The following is a 15414-nucleotide window of genomic DNA, read 5'->3' as shown; positions in this document are numbered from 1 at the left end:
TGGCTTATTTCTCTTTCCAGAAATTGCACCACTACAGGTATATCAAAGGTCGTGGTATGTGCTATCATATCCCTTGCTACTAATGAAAAAGAAATGTAGCGGATTTCTTCTCTAAGTCTATATTTTTAAAAATGCCAAATATTGGACATCCAATAGCCGATGATTAATAAATCAGTGTTCTCTAGTTGTGTCGGTAAACAAGAACCAAACTTTAACTTTACCGTTATTAATCGAGGGGTGGGTGGGGGCTGGGGGGGTGGGTGGATATAGCTCAGTAATAGCTTAATCGTTTAAGGTATGATTGATCAATAAGACAGCACTTGATGGACTCGGGGGTTGTCCTATCCCAAACAGTACCACATGACTGGTATGCAACAGGTTGTCGTATGTACTGCCTTGTCTAGGGGAAAATGCATATTATACAGAAGATCCCTAGCTGCGTTATTGTTAGGCGTAGCCAATATGGTGGCTATTGGGTTCCTTGCTTTCTTATCCTTTCACTTGTGAATAAATTCGGAACAGAGCTTTGTAGAGTTTTGTTTTGCAATACCATCTGATATTCACAAGAATCGGTAATACCAGGACAAAAGTAACGTCTTTGATTGGCCCGTGTGACCGAACTGAGATCTTGGAGTAAATCACTTTGAAATCATTTAAATGTGAAGAAAAAAAACAACATCAATCCTAAAGTTGTGTTGAAATTAGCTAAATGTGCTTATTTTGTTATGTCAGTAACTACCATAATTGTACATCTTAGTTATTCAAGTCGCTTACTTACTTACTTACTTACTTACTTACTTACTTACTTACTTACTTACTTACTTACTTACGTACGTACTTACGTACGTACTTACGTACTTACTTACTTACTTACTTACTTACGTACGTACTTACTTACTTACTTACTTACTTACTTACTTACTTACTTACTTACTTACTTACTTACTTACTTACGTACTTACTTACTTACTTACTTACTTACGTACGTACTTACTTACTTACTTACTTACTTACGTACTTTTACGTACTTACTTACGTACTTACTTACGTACTTACGTACTTACGTACTTACTTACTTACTTACTTACATAAATTCCACACTAAACCTTTGTTAAATTTTTTTAAAGAGATACAAACATTTTGTACCTAATTTTAAACTTAATTACTTGCGATATTTATACCTTTGCTCAACTCATTGCACTGAGTTTTTAATTTAATTTTACTTTTGAATTCTTATAGTGATATCATTCATTCTAAACAAAAATCATCTACTTTGTAAATTATTTGACATCCAAAAACCCCGTTTGTTTTGTTTTACGACGCCACTAGAGCACACTGATTTATTGATCATCGGCTATTGGATGGCAAACATATGGTCATAGAAAGAAAACCCGCTACATTTGTTTCTGTTAGTAGCAAGGGATGTTTTATATTCACCATCCCACCGACAGGATCGCACATACCACGGCCTTTGATATACCAGTCGCGGAGCACTGGCTGGAACGATAAATAACCCAATGGGGCCACTGACGGGGATCGATCTTAGACCGACCGCGCATCGGGCGTGCGCTTTACCACTGGGCTATGTCCCGCACCTGACATCCAAAACGTCCAACGTGTTTTTCATGCTGGGGTGTCTGACAGTGTCTTTAAACATTCATTCATTACTTAGTTACTTACTTACTTACTTACTTACTTACTTACTTTTTCACTGATACTGCTTATTATTTATAATTTGTATTTTATTATTCGTTGTGTTCCTGTAAGTGTTATGTAATACATGAACTTTGAGCAATAAACAACACATCGAGTAGGTTGATGTTGTAAACAACACATCGAGTAGGTTGATGTTGTAAACAACACATCGAGTAGGTTGACGTTGTAAACAACACATCGAGTAGGTTGATGTTGTAAACAACACATCGAGTAGGTTGATGTTGTAAACAACACATCGAGTAGGTTGATGTTGTAAACAACACATCGAGTAGGTTGACGTTGTAAACAACACATCGAGTAGGTTGACGTTGTAAACAACCTTGGACTTGGGCTCCGGTTCTTTTCGTTTTTGTTTCTCTTTTTTTCTTTAAATCAGGCCGTAAATCTTCATTAAGCCTCTTACAAGATAACTAATTACCCATTTCTTTCATCATCTTATTGAGCGTTTTGAAAATGTGATAACACGCGATGCTTTGATTAAAGCTTCCTTGTATTGGTAGACCTTTATCTCCGTGCAAATCTGAACCACACGATAAACATTTCACAGCACACTTACTGACTGTGTAAATAGGACACACGTTTATAAACATAATCCTATCGCTGGACACATTAATATCTTATCTTAGATCCGGTTAAAGACACAGCCCGACTAATCCACGTTGATATTTAGGTTAGTTGCCTTCCTTAATTTTGTTTCTATGGATACTTTTAAGACTGGGCTTATTGTAAAGCAAATGACTGTAAACCACAACTGTAACATATGTAGACAAAGCTGCTACATGCAACGTTTTTATCAGCATATGCATTGCAGATATAAAACGTAGGTGCGTGGGCGGGGAATTATGCTTTGGTTCTCCGAAATATATATTTTAAAAAAAAATCGTTTTCAACGAGGGGGTTTTGACTTTTGTCCCCCCTCCCCCCCCCCCCCTCCCAAAAATTGGGGATGTAAAAGTACATAAGCCATTCCATAGGAAATTATGAGAGACGATATATTATACAATAAACAAATATTCACATTTATACTAAATATAAAACCCAAAGATATTAATATTAATATATGTACATATGGGTACATTATCGTAATATAAAACAAGCTCTTGACAATAAACGAAACATACAAATTAATCTAAAATATAAAAAGTCTCTACGTCTCTGTAGAGTTAAAAAGCAGGTTTTGGCTGTTATAAAAGTAAGTTTTGGTTTACACAGTAAAAAACACATCTTATTAAAATCAGATAAAGACATACAATCTTTAAAGGCAACTTGTGCGTGTTGGTACAGAATAAAACGGAGGTCTTCGTAAAGTGGGTAGTATGTAAAACATGCAATTCATCCTTCACACACTGGTTAAGACAAACAGGACATAGACGTTCGTGAGGAGGTAAATGTTTATATCTGTCCGTCTCTAGTCGTATTGGTGCTCCACCACATTGAAACTTGGCTAGAGAGCTGCTGTAGTGGTCGGGCATTAACATTTCAACGTATCTTTCAACGCCAAACCAGTTCTTTAATACGCGATAAGTCCTCAGTTTTCCAGTATTGTGATATATAAATTCCCTCCTTATGAGTTTCACACAGTTGTTTTAAGACATCATTAATTATATATTGAGGTAGCGGAATATCAATGTCACAAAACGGTCCAATATGCTGCAGTAAACAGAATTAGTATACATTAAAATTCTAATTTTTACACGTTTCGGATTGGAGTTTCTCTGTCCGTATGAACATATGTTTATTAAGTCTATTAATATCCATATTCACAAGTCTACCCCACTGGCGTGGTACCTTTTTCCACTGGAATACTTTCATGGGAGTCCACCCCATTCACAGCAGCATTGGGACAGTATTTCCCAACTCACAGAACAAATCTGCAGGCAAGGTTCTGGACTTTGTTAATAACCGAGTACTCCTTGGTATTGCAGCTTTTAGCCCTTCAAATGTAGTAAATGGTGGATGAAAGCCATAAAATTCACAAAATCCATCATATTTAAATAAGTTGCCATCTGGGTCATACATATCATGTACGTTTGTTATACCTATTATATTCCAATTCTGGTAATAAACACTTTTGTTACTAATTTTAATTAGGGAGTTGAACTTCGGTTCGGAACTTACATCATTTTCGTTAAGTTCCACTTTCTTTTTGAATAATGCTAGTATATTGAATACCTGTTTCTAGAACATATTTGTAAATTTTCCCCCACACAGTTTATGGTAATCATCTCCTATATTAGTAAATTAGAGTGAAATTTTCATTCTAAAATGTGTTATCGTCACTGAGTGACTAATGACACTTTTGTTTCATTGATATTTTAAGATAGTTCACTAAATGTTATATAATAAATTGTTCATATTTTGAATAACATACATACCTCTAAGATGTAACAGTTATGGTAACGAGCTGTAGTCTATTTTTAAAGGTAATTCTGCATTTTAACGTAACAGACTCTTGTCTCACTCTGCTGTAATTGTATCCAAATGTGTTACAGATTTATAGATTAACCAAATTTAGTGTTCATTTTTTCGAGAGTTGAAACTAGGGTCTGTGACTTTAACAACACTTCGAACTTTGACCCGGTCAGGTGCCATTTAGTATTCCGTTACCTTGTATGCCATTTGTTCGTGTCACTCTGCCTCTAAAACCCGATGTACATCTTTTGTAATAAATAGGTCAGATAGATGTTCCACAAAGATTACCACCTGAAACAACGGTTTATGTAAAGGTATCGTCCGTCATGCCAAGATCCACGGCTTATCGCAATACAATCGTGTTATCTATTGATGGCGCTTTGTTCTAGACACGTTTTCCAAGGTGTTTGGGAAGTGAGTGATCCACCAATTGCTAATTATCATTCACGTGGTAGTCCTGTGTGTAAGTGATGGTACAGATATACCACACAGGCTGTGTCAGTTACATGGACTGGAGGAAAAAAAACGAAATTAAAAAATTACTAGGTGAAGGTAATTGTTAGAGATGTGTTTTAGGTTTTTAATTTTTTTTTTTTTTTTTTTTTTTTTTTTTTTCTTGTTACATTTATAAATCATAAAATTATATTTACAAATCATGAAACAAATGCTGATTTGGACCCCGTTCCGTAGCTAAGGTTAATTGTTGTGACGGTGAGTTGTACGGTTGGCACACGTAAACTTTACAGACGTTCCATTTACAAAGCAACCGTACGGTCTACAGTCGTAAGTGCCCCTTTAACGATTAAAATCTTCTTTGCGAAGAAGTGCGAATTAGTGTGTACTAAATTTGTTACAGACTATTCCGAACATGTTGAATGTATTCAATAGTATCGGACATCCATGAAGTAACTTTGTCAGTTTATTGCTTAGCCATAATTGCCGAATGCATAAGACACGAGAGTTATCTCCCATCATTTTGTGTGAAGGTCGTATGGCCTAGAATGTTTTTCATCGATCGATCGCCTAGTTAAATAAATAGGTATTTGGTATATATTAGATCTGTGTTTACACAAATAGTCAGTATCCTTCTAAGAAAATTATCAAATTATCATCCTGGTCGGTTCTATTCGGCGCTGGTCGGTACTGATCGTATTTGTTCGGAACTGATCGGTTCTAATCGACGCTGGTGCAACTCCTTTCCACTTAACATAGTTTACCAAGAGCTGGTATAAACAAAAAATCGTCAGTGCATCGACAACAATTATCAAAATGACTAAATAAATATGATGTGTGAAACATGCATTTCTATTTTAAGTGCCATTTTAATAATTTCAACAACCAGAGTACAGATTGGTTTCTCATTCAAATTCGGTGGACATAAAGTTCATTGTTCAACCACTTTAATATATCATCAAGATTGTATGACGAAATACCTAATTAGGTGAATTAGGTTATGGAATAATACATAGCATGGTAGATACATTTCCTTATCGCTGTACACGAAATATACTTGAATTGTTTTACAGAAAATCTGCTATCTCTATATCTGTATACAATGTATCTCTTCTCTCTCTCTCTCTCTCTCTCTCTCTCTCTCTCTCTCTCTCTCTCTCTCTCTCTCTCTCTCTCTCTCTCTCTCTGCTATCTCTGCTATCTCTCCCATCTGCGCTCTCCTCTCTCTCTCTCTCTCTCTCTCTCTCTCTCTCTCTCTCTCTCTCTCTCTCTCTGCTCTCTCTCTCTTCTCTCTCTGCTCTGCTCCCATCTGCTCCCTCTCCTCTATCTCCAACTCATCTGCTTCTCTCTCTCTCTCCACTCTCTCTCTCCTCATCTCTCTCCTCTCTCTCTCTCCGTCATCCTGTGTCTCCCTTCCCCTCTCTCTCCTCTCCGTCGTTCTCTCTCTCTCTCTCTCTCTCTCTCTCTCTCTCTCTCTCTCTCTCTCTCTCTCTCTCTCTCTCTCTCTCTCTCTCTCTCTCTCTCTCTCTCTCTCCCTCTCTCTTTTTTTTTTCTGTCCTATTGATGTAATAATAAACCGTAACTCCCATGCAATAAATAATGCATAACGAACGCAATTACCTGAACCATGCATCTCATCTGTAAGGGGAAAACCCCCCTGACAAAATGCTAACAAAACAAACACACTAAAAACCCCACAAAAAGCAAAAACAAACAAAATAAATTAGCAATACATATTTGATACTGTTGTAACATAGCAAACGATTTGTACCCACGCATCACGCAAGAACAGCGGTATCAGGCATCACCACACCAGAGCCGGTGAAAGTTAATTTGTCAAAGCGGCGACGTGTAATGGGACGTGGTCGCCGTCGCTACACCTAATTAGCAGACGTTGTAAACCTCGTCCTCGTTGTGACCTATTCGTGCTGGTCTGTTCAGCGGACCGCGATGAGTAACGATGCCAGTGGCCCATGTAATGTGGCAAATGAATTCATTATACACTTTGTTCAGTTCACTCATCAATCACGCGCAGATCTCTGGCGGCACCACGCCACCATTTGTCGGTACTTGGTGTAGCGCGGCGGGACTTAGCCCAGTGGTAACGTGCTCGCTCGATGCGCGGTTGGTCCGGGATCGAACCCCGTTGGTGGGCTCATTGGACTATTTCTCGTTCCAGCCAGTGCACCACGACTGGTATATCAAATACCCTGTCTGTGGGATGGTGCATATAAAAGATCCCTTGCTGCTAATCGAAAAGAGTAGCCCATGAAGTGCCGACAGCGGGTTTCATGTCTCAATATATGTGTGGTCCTTAACCATATGTCCGACACCATATAGCCGTAAATAAAATGTATTGAGTGCGTCGTTAAATAAAAGATTTCTTTCTTTTACTAGTTTTAGCAGCCCAATGCAGTCCGGAAATAGTTCCTCAATAAAAACAATAATAATACAAACTTATGAAATGTCTTTTGAAATTTTTCTCTGATGATTACATGGATGTTGTTTGCTTATTTATGCTTATATCCAATTAAGGTTCAAGGATGCTGTCCTGGGCACACACACCTCATCTTTCTGGGTTGTCTAGTCAAGACCGTGGGTTAATGGTTAGTTGTTAGTGGTTAGCGAGCGAGAAGTCGGTGTAGATATTGAATCGTTAAATTCGCTCTAGGTGGGTTCCGGTACCTGGATGCGAACCTATCAACCTTAAGTGCAGTGGGGTGGATAACAGCAACATGAGGCGGTGTTCTGGCATGAAGTTGGCTAATTGAAAGTTGTCTTCGTCGACCTATGGTGATTTTTTGCAAGGTAGTTGTCAAGGGAGAATACTCCCTAAAACTAATAGACACGTGACTCTCGATATTATATTTTTCACAGAATATATCCTGACAAAGAACTTATATTGAATTGCATGGAGAAATTAATGCTGTTGTGCAACCTTAAGCACTAGCATCGATAATGTTCTCTCACCAGGGATCGAGGGGACCGACTATATAGCTCAGTGGTAGAGTCATTGCCTTGTAGAATGGGTCGTAGAGACGATCGCACGCGACTGACTCAGTTTTTTCCATCTGTTCCGACCCGTGTCCCATGAATGTCACATCAAAGATCGTGGTACGTATTGTCATGCCATGGCTGCTTTTTGATACGAGCAGCCCATGTATCAGCAACAAGTTCCCTTTCTGTCTCCACTAAGAGTCGAAATAACCATTAGCCAGGTACCCAATAGCCGTCGTTTAGAATGTGCTGAGGAGCAGTTAAACAAAGTCATCCTGTAGCAACAGTTTCCATCAGCTAGTTACAAGTACCGGATAACACAATATGGTAAACGTCTACTCCTTGCTTACATGGCTCGACTCCTTGGACTTGACTAGATTTTTCTATTGCATTGTTGAGCTGTCCCGGACTGTCTTGAGATGGCAGTTTCACACCACCATTCACCTTTGAATTGCATTTCAAATCAAGTTCTCTGTCACAATACATTGTATGGAATATGTAATGTAATCAAGAGACGCGTGACTACAACAACATTGCATACATGTATATGCATTTAATTACCAATTATATGTTTAAAAAGCTACTTTTTAATGTGACAATTTATAATATATTACAAGAATGAATTAATGAATTTTGTTCGCCATATTTCAGAAAGGCATTTGCGTACTCCGGGTTTTATATTGGTGGACCGCCTATACTGTTTATGAGGCGTGCTGTGAGGCGTGCTATGAGACGCCAGGTTAATAAAAGGTAGCAGGGCAAACATGTATTTTGGAGACATTGCTCCCATGGCCACCCATTGCTACGCCAGTCCAAAAAGCTAAGGTTATTAGTTCAGCTTAAGTTAGGAACAAAATGAAAATCCCAATTCTTCTCATCTAGATGCAAGATAAAAAACACCAATTGAGTTAATGACGCATATTGTCAGCGTTATTCTGTTAAGGACGAATTGAGAATTCCACCCGGCCTGCCTCGCGGAGTTCCCAATTCTTACCTGCACAGGACAAAGCTATATAACCAACGTCATTATCCTGTTAGTCTCTATATTCCTTTCTGTTTTCTTGTCTTCGAGTCCCTCAAGGCGACATTAAGCACTGATGAAGATAAACACGATTGTTTTCCATTGTCAACAACGCGGCGTCTTTATCATTAACCATATCACTGGGATCTCCCACAGGGATCGCACACTCAGTCAGAGATGGGAATGCGTCTTCTAAGTGGATGCTCAGTGTCCTACTGTGTATTATTAAAAATAGCATGGATATTGAGTGGGAAAGATGCATCATTATCATCATCATAATCATCATCACGATTATTATCGTCATCATCGTCGTCGTCTTCATCTTCATCAACATCTCGCTCGCTCTCGCTCTCTCTCTCTCTCTCTCTCTCTCCTCTCTCTCTCTCTCTCTCTCTCTCTCTCTCTCTCTCTCTCTCTCTCTCTCTCTCTCTCTCTCTCTCTCTCTCTCTCTCTCTCTCTGCCTGCATCGCCTTCTCTCGTTTCGGTCTCTATATCTTTCGGTATCTCACCACTATTGTCTTTGCATTGACGAACACACAACCATTGGTCTATTTAGCTATTAAACCAGAAAAAGAAGCCACATGTGACGAAAATGGTTATTCTATTAAAATGTTCGCCGCCTGGAGTTTGAAATAGTACCACTCTTTCTTTTACTTATTTTCGTGTTTGTATCCAGTTAAGGTTCAAGCACGCTGTCCTGAGCACACATCTCAGCTATCTGGGTTGTCTGTCCAGGACAGTGGGTTAGTTGTTAATTGGTTAATGAGTAGCGAGAGAGAAGAGGGTGTAGTGGTCTTACACTTACTCATTGAGTCGTTAAAATTCGGTATCGGTATCCGGTATCGGGCTCCGAACCCAGTGCCTACCGGCCTTATGTCAGAATGACTAAACCACGACACCACCGAGGCTGATTACCACTGTTTACTTCGTGGGGTCCGAAAAGGGATGCAACTCCCAATGATCCTCAATATACAGGCCACACGTTACATGATATGGGAGTTGAGCCCCCTTTTATCACTGAATAACCTAAGAATCAAATCAGTTCTGATTCCAATATACTAAACTAATGAAAAGGGGCACTTTCTTCAATGGAACTTTGGTGGCGCTTTACTAAGTGTCGAAACAAGCACATGCTTGACACCAAAGAAAGAAAGAAATGTTTTATTTAACGACGCACTCAACACATTTTATTTACGGTTATATGGCGTCAGACATATGGTTAAGGACCACACAGATTTTGAGAGAAAACCCGCTGTCGCCAGTACATGGGCTACTCTTCCGATTAGCAGCAAGGGTTCTTTTATTTGCGCTTCTCACAGGCAGGATAGCACAAACCATGGCCTTTGTTGAACCAGTTATGGATCACTGGTCGGTGCAAGTGGTTTACACCTACCCATTGAGCCATGCGGAGCACTCACTCAGGGTTTGGAGTCGGTATCTGGATTAAAAATCCCATGCCTCGACTGGGATCCGAACCCAGTACCTACCAGCCTGTAGACCGATGACCTGCCACGACGCCACCGAGGCCGGTTTGACACCAAAGAGCCTGTCATTTAAACGTGTTGATGTTTTATATCTGCAACTAACATTATAAGCGAACGAGACAAGGGTTCAGGGTGGACAACTGGCAGCCCCCTCCCCAGTGCTACAGCAAATTCTCGAAGTCTTCCCAAAACTATAGACATGCTCGGGAACAATGAGCTGGCTTGAAATCTTATCGCCATATTTCCCCACCATTCTACTGACAACATTAGATGAAATTCATGTAGAATGAGTACTTATTAATGGTCAACCCTGTATAGTTGTTTGGCAGTATTGCTAATATGAATAAACGCTGTTATCCAGATTGGGGCATTTTTTTTTTTTTTCAATTCGGGGGAACAATTAGCTTGCCTCTTTACAAAAATTGGAAGCCTGTGTTTACAATGTGTATTCCATGGGCACTAAGTTCAGTTAATCTACAAACCTGTAACATATTTGAATAAAGTTACAACAGAGTGAAGCAAGAGTCTGTGAATTTGAAACTGTGAAATACCATTAAACATAGACTAAATCTCTCTCCATAACTGTTCCTTCTCAGACGCACGTGCGGTTTAAAAACAGAAACAAAATTTGTAATATTAAAAACACTAGAATTACCAGAGACACTTCGAATGTACGGAAATGGATAATCTAAACAATAACATCTAAGTAAAGTATGATTTCATTTATTAAAAACAGCTCTAACAGTGAACAAAATATGCTGTAGTGTTTAAAAACTAGGGTCTGTCACTGTAAAATTATGCTTTCTAATTGCAAATAAATAAATTGTACCATTAGTTACGCAGACAGCACACCAGTCGAGCGTCGGTGACCCGCGGTGACTCCCGTTATCAGGTCCATACAACATTCACTATTCCTTTGTGAATCGGGAATATTTTGTTTATTACTTCACGGTTGATTGTTTTCGTTAAGTGAATATTACGCGACATATATTTTTAGATATCCGTTTTCTTTTTGTTGTCGCCTCGACATAACCAACAATAGACTGATTGTATTAATTATGGGAATGTTTTATCGATATATTTGCACTGGCTTAAAGCTTACGATTATTAAAGCAGTGAATAATAAGATTATTTAAATGTCATCATTTTAGCAAGGGAGAAAAATAGTGGAATTAAGCAAGAACGAAAGGAAGGAAGCAAGATGATTAAAATAGTAATAAAACGTGACAAATCCTTGCCTGCCATTAAAGTACAGTTTTCTTTCGATAGTCTTTGAACTCTATTCAGCAGAGGTGATTTGGGATACTGCTTTTGATTTTTCTTTTAAGCTTTTATTGCCCAACGGTTTGGTTACTTCAGTTTTAATGCGTGTGTGTGTGCGTGCGTGCGTGTGTGTCTGTGTGTTTGGGCGCGTCAATGAAGATGTACATTCTAGCTTAAATAAAAACATGTTTTGTAAAATACGCGTGTTATTTTGTATTATATGCTGAAGGTAGGATTTATCTCGGTCGGTTTAGCGCTCGCCTGGGGTACTTGCGTCGCGGGATCGAACCACCTCGGTGGATCCATTCAACTGATTGTATATTTCTCGTTCCAACCTAGTGCACCACAACTGATCAAAGGTCGTGGTATGCATTTTCCTGTATGTGAGAAACTTCTTATAAAAGACTCCTTGCTACTGACGGAAAAATGTAGCGGGTTTCCTCTGATGACTACGAGTCTTTGGCATCCGGTTGCCAATGATTAATTAATCAATGTGTTCCAGTGGTGTCGTTAAACAAAACAAAGTTTATAACATGACCAGTCTCGATGGTGTCGTGGTTAATCCATCGGATATAAGGCTGGTAGGTACTGGGTTCGCAACCCGGTACCGGCTCCCACCCAAAGCGAGTTTTAACGACTCAATGGGTAGGTGTACGACCACTACAACCTCTTCTCTCTCAATAACAACTAACTACTAACCCACTGTCCTGGACAGAGTGCCCAGATAGCTGAGGTGTGTGCCAAGGACAGCTTGCTTGAACCTCAATTGGATATAAGCAAAGTGGCTAAGTTGAAATGAAATTAAATGAAATGAAATTATAACATGTTTGCATTATAATGATTTGAACTCAACCTAAAGGTGAAGAATTGTACGGGTTAGGAAAATCATTATAATTAATGCGATATGTCTCGGGGTGTGAGTATTTGTTTGACCCCGTGTTCACTAACAGTTCACACACGGTCGGCTACCCAGGATCAACCCTCTGATATCGCTGGCCACTGGGCCTGGGGCGGAGGCTATTTGTTTCGATACGGTTTTTTGGTTCCAATGTACCAAATCAATTCATATTGCCGATCAAGTTAACGTTTACGAATAACACTGATATAAGCAGAGTATCAACACACACCGATAAAAAGTGTGTACCTCGCATTTAACTTACATGCAAGAAAATACGAGGTCACATATCATTTTAAGATTTTTAATTGTTTTTTTAAATAACAACCCTCTTTCTTGTTGAAAAGCGTTATTCTATTTTTAGGGGTACCCTGCACTGGTTTCAACCCTCTTGTAACTGCATAACAACTGTATAGTAGATAAAAAAATATATCTTTATTTATTAGCAATGGATAATAGTATTTTCACAAATAATCAATGTCTCATATTACTACCAATCAGAGTCGCAGCTGTTTTTACTCCGTAAATATTTCACGATGTACTTCCCACATTGACACGGAGCTTTCTTCTTTGGTTGAATTCAGCCTTATACTTCTTCTTCGCCGTCGTACGCTCAGATAGGGACCACAGTGGCTCGAACAAAAGCTGCTGTTTTCCGTAGGTTATACAAGAAGTGTCTGATTCCGACATTTCTAGTATAAAAACCTTACGTGTTATCGAGACAAGTGGACTCCTCTAAAGGCAGTGATAAATGCGCAGGTCACTGTTTGCCGTTGTGTAATGTCTATAAATCTTCTCTGTTCATCTGTTATTGTCGTAACATTACCATTCAAGCTTCAGTCCAGTTTTCACGATATGTCTTTAGACGTTTGTCTATATTATTAACACAAAAAAACGCGTTTCATCAAACCTCTTTTCGCAGAATGAAACGTAACTTCAATTCGTAAAAGTAAGCAATGACAACTGTAGCTGAAATTTGCCCCCCCCCCCCCCACCCCCAACACTTCTTTTACATTGAAACACAAATTCTTAATCACGAAGAGAGCATTTCAAAAGAATATCCGTTGAAAAAATAAAGTAAATTTTTAAAATTATTATTTAACGACACAACTAGAGCACATTGATTTGTTAATCATCGGATGTCAAATAGTTGGTAATGTTGATCTATAGTCTTAGAGAGAAAACCCGTTACATGTTTCCATTAGTAGCAAAGGTTCGTTTATATGCACCACTCACTGACAGGATAGCACACACCACGACCTTTGATATACCAGTCATGGTGCACTATATGTGTTGAGAAATAGCCCAATCGGAATATACGATGACATACATTTCGTATGAGACTGATTTCGGTATTTGTTGCTCTTTATGGAATATCTACGCTTTGTGGTCAGATCGTTCATAATAAGCGTATATGACCTAAAAATGTGTTTCCTGAAATGTGTTAAAAACAATATAGGTACGGTAGGTCGGATTTGTTTTGTTTTGTTTTTTTGTTTACCTTTACGGTATATAATGTTAGTTGTATACTTTTTTCACCTTCAAAAAAAAAAAATAAAAAAAAAAAAAAAAAAAAAATAAAATATATATATATATATACTGAAACCTCTCAATACCGGACCCGAAACAGTAAACCGGAATTTCCTCAAAGTCAGATGCTTTTTGCGGCCACTTTCAAATATTTGTACAGAAGAGAACCTCTCTAATCCGGATACCTCTTAAAAACAAACGTTTTACTTGGTCTCGAGGATCATTTTTTTTTTTTCTAGATAGCTTCGAATTGCCGGAAACTCACTTTTCTTTTGTTTCGGCATAGGCTTAATTATTTAAAAAAACAAAAACAAAAATAAAATAAAATAAAACAAATAAAACATGCATGTTTATTTTTCAGATCTGTTTTCCTTATTTGTTTGTTTTTGTTTCTTGTGCTTTTCTCCAGAACTTCGTTCAGCCAAAACATTGCAGTTACCACTGTACAAACAAATGTACGTTTTATCTTTCTGAATCGATTAGATTCTTACTGTTGTTTATGGGTTATTTTTCGTCTTAATTTTCTTTGTTTTTTCTATGTTCATGCACGTGCTAGATGTAAATGATATTTAAAAAAAAAACATTCCACTGAACATGCATCAACTTTGTAAGCTTATTTTTGTTTTGTACTTTACACTTTTCTTCTATTGCTTTTTTATGTAACGGTTAATTGCCATGTAAAAACAGGGAAACTACCGTAATTAGCGCTGTATATGGCTCGTATTTCTTATAACGAGAAGTACATCTGATATATCGCTTTAATTGTACCCTTGATAGATACAACATCTTTTTCTTACAATGAAATAAGAACTATTGTCGTAAAGTTTAAAGAGTAATCAAATAAAATCAATATATATTTCGTATCATTAGCATGTCCTGTAACAAATGCAATTGTAGCAAGGTTTATAAATGTATGTTTAAGACATTATTAAATTCCACAATGGCTCACAGCCACATACGATTAAATATACTATAAGAAAATATATTTAACAGCGGATAATGACATGAATTTGAATACACTTTGTGAACAATACGAAGACAAATATTAGTGGTACATTGCACTATTTTGTAATTGTTTATTCCACAATTTAACCACTGATAACCGTTTTAATATTAACAAGAGTGGATTGTTTTTACTAGATTTTAAAGGGACTACCTTGAGTTTGCGGCCATTGTTGTGTCTGACTAAAATGTCTTTTTAACGACTAAAACTACTCGAAATCAATATTCTTGTTTAAAGGTGCAGACCCTAGTTTTAACCCATGAAAATAGACTCTAAGTCTAGTTAATTTACAAACCTGTAAGTCATTTGAATAAAGTTACAATAGAGCGAAAGAAGAGTCTGTGACGATAAAACAGGAATTATCCTTAAAAATAGACTAGAACTCGAATCAACAACCCGTTACTTCTCAGACGCACGTGCTTTTTTTTAAAATATGAAAAATGCGACTTTTGGTACTACAAACAGCAGGATGACCAGATTCTCTCTGTGTCTCTCTGTCTAACTCTGTCTCTCTCTATCTGTCTCTATCTGTCTCTCTCTGCCTCTTTCTACCTCTCTCTGTATCTCTATCTTTCTCTGTCTGTCTGTCTGCCTGCCCGCCTGCCTGCCTGCCTGCCTGCCTGCCTGCCCCCCCTCTCTC

The 15414-nt window shown here is 38.2% G+C and overlaps 1 protein-coding gene across 2 annotated transcripts in view; it reads left to right on the top strand.

Moving 5' to 3' along the window:
* The window catches only part of LOC121379306 (prolactin-releasing peptide receptor-like), a 139128-nt gene that overhangs the window by 99399 nt on the left and 24315 nt on the right, over nt 1–15414 (top strand). The gene's annotated exons all lie outside the window — the stretch shown is intronic.

The sequence above is a fragment of the Gigantopelta aegis genome, chromosome 8 (assembly GCF_016097555.1).
Source record: "Gigantopelta aegis isolate Gae_Host chromosome 8, Gae_host_genome, whole genome shotgun sequence".
Classification (NCBI taxonomy): Eukaryota; Metazoa; Mollusca; class Gastropoda; order Neomphalida; family Peltospiridae; genus Gigantopelta; species Gigantopelta aegis.
Note: the sequence above shows the minus strand (reverse complement) of the source record. Positions and strands in the feature narration are given on the sequence as shown.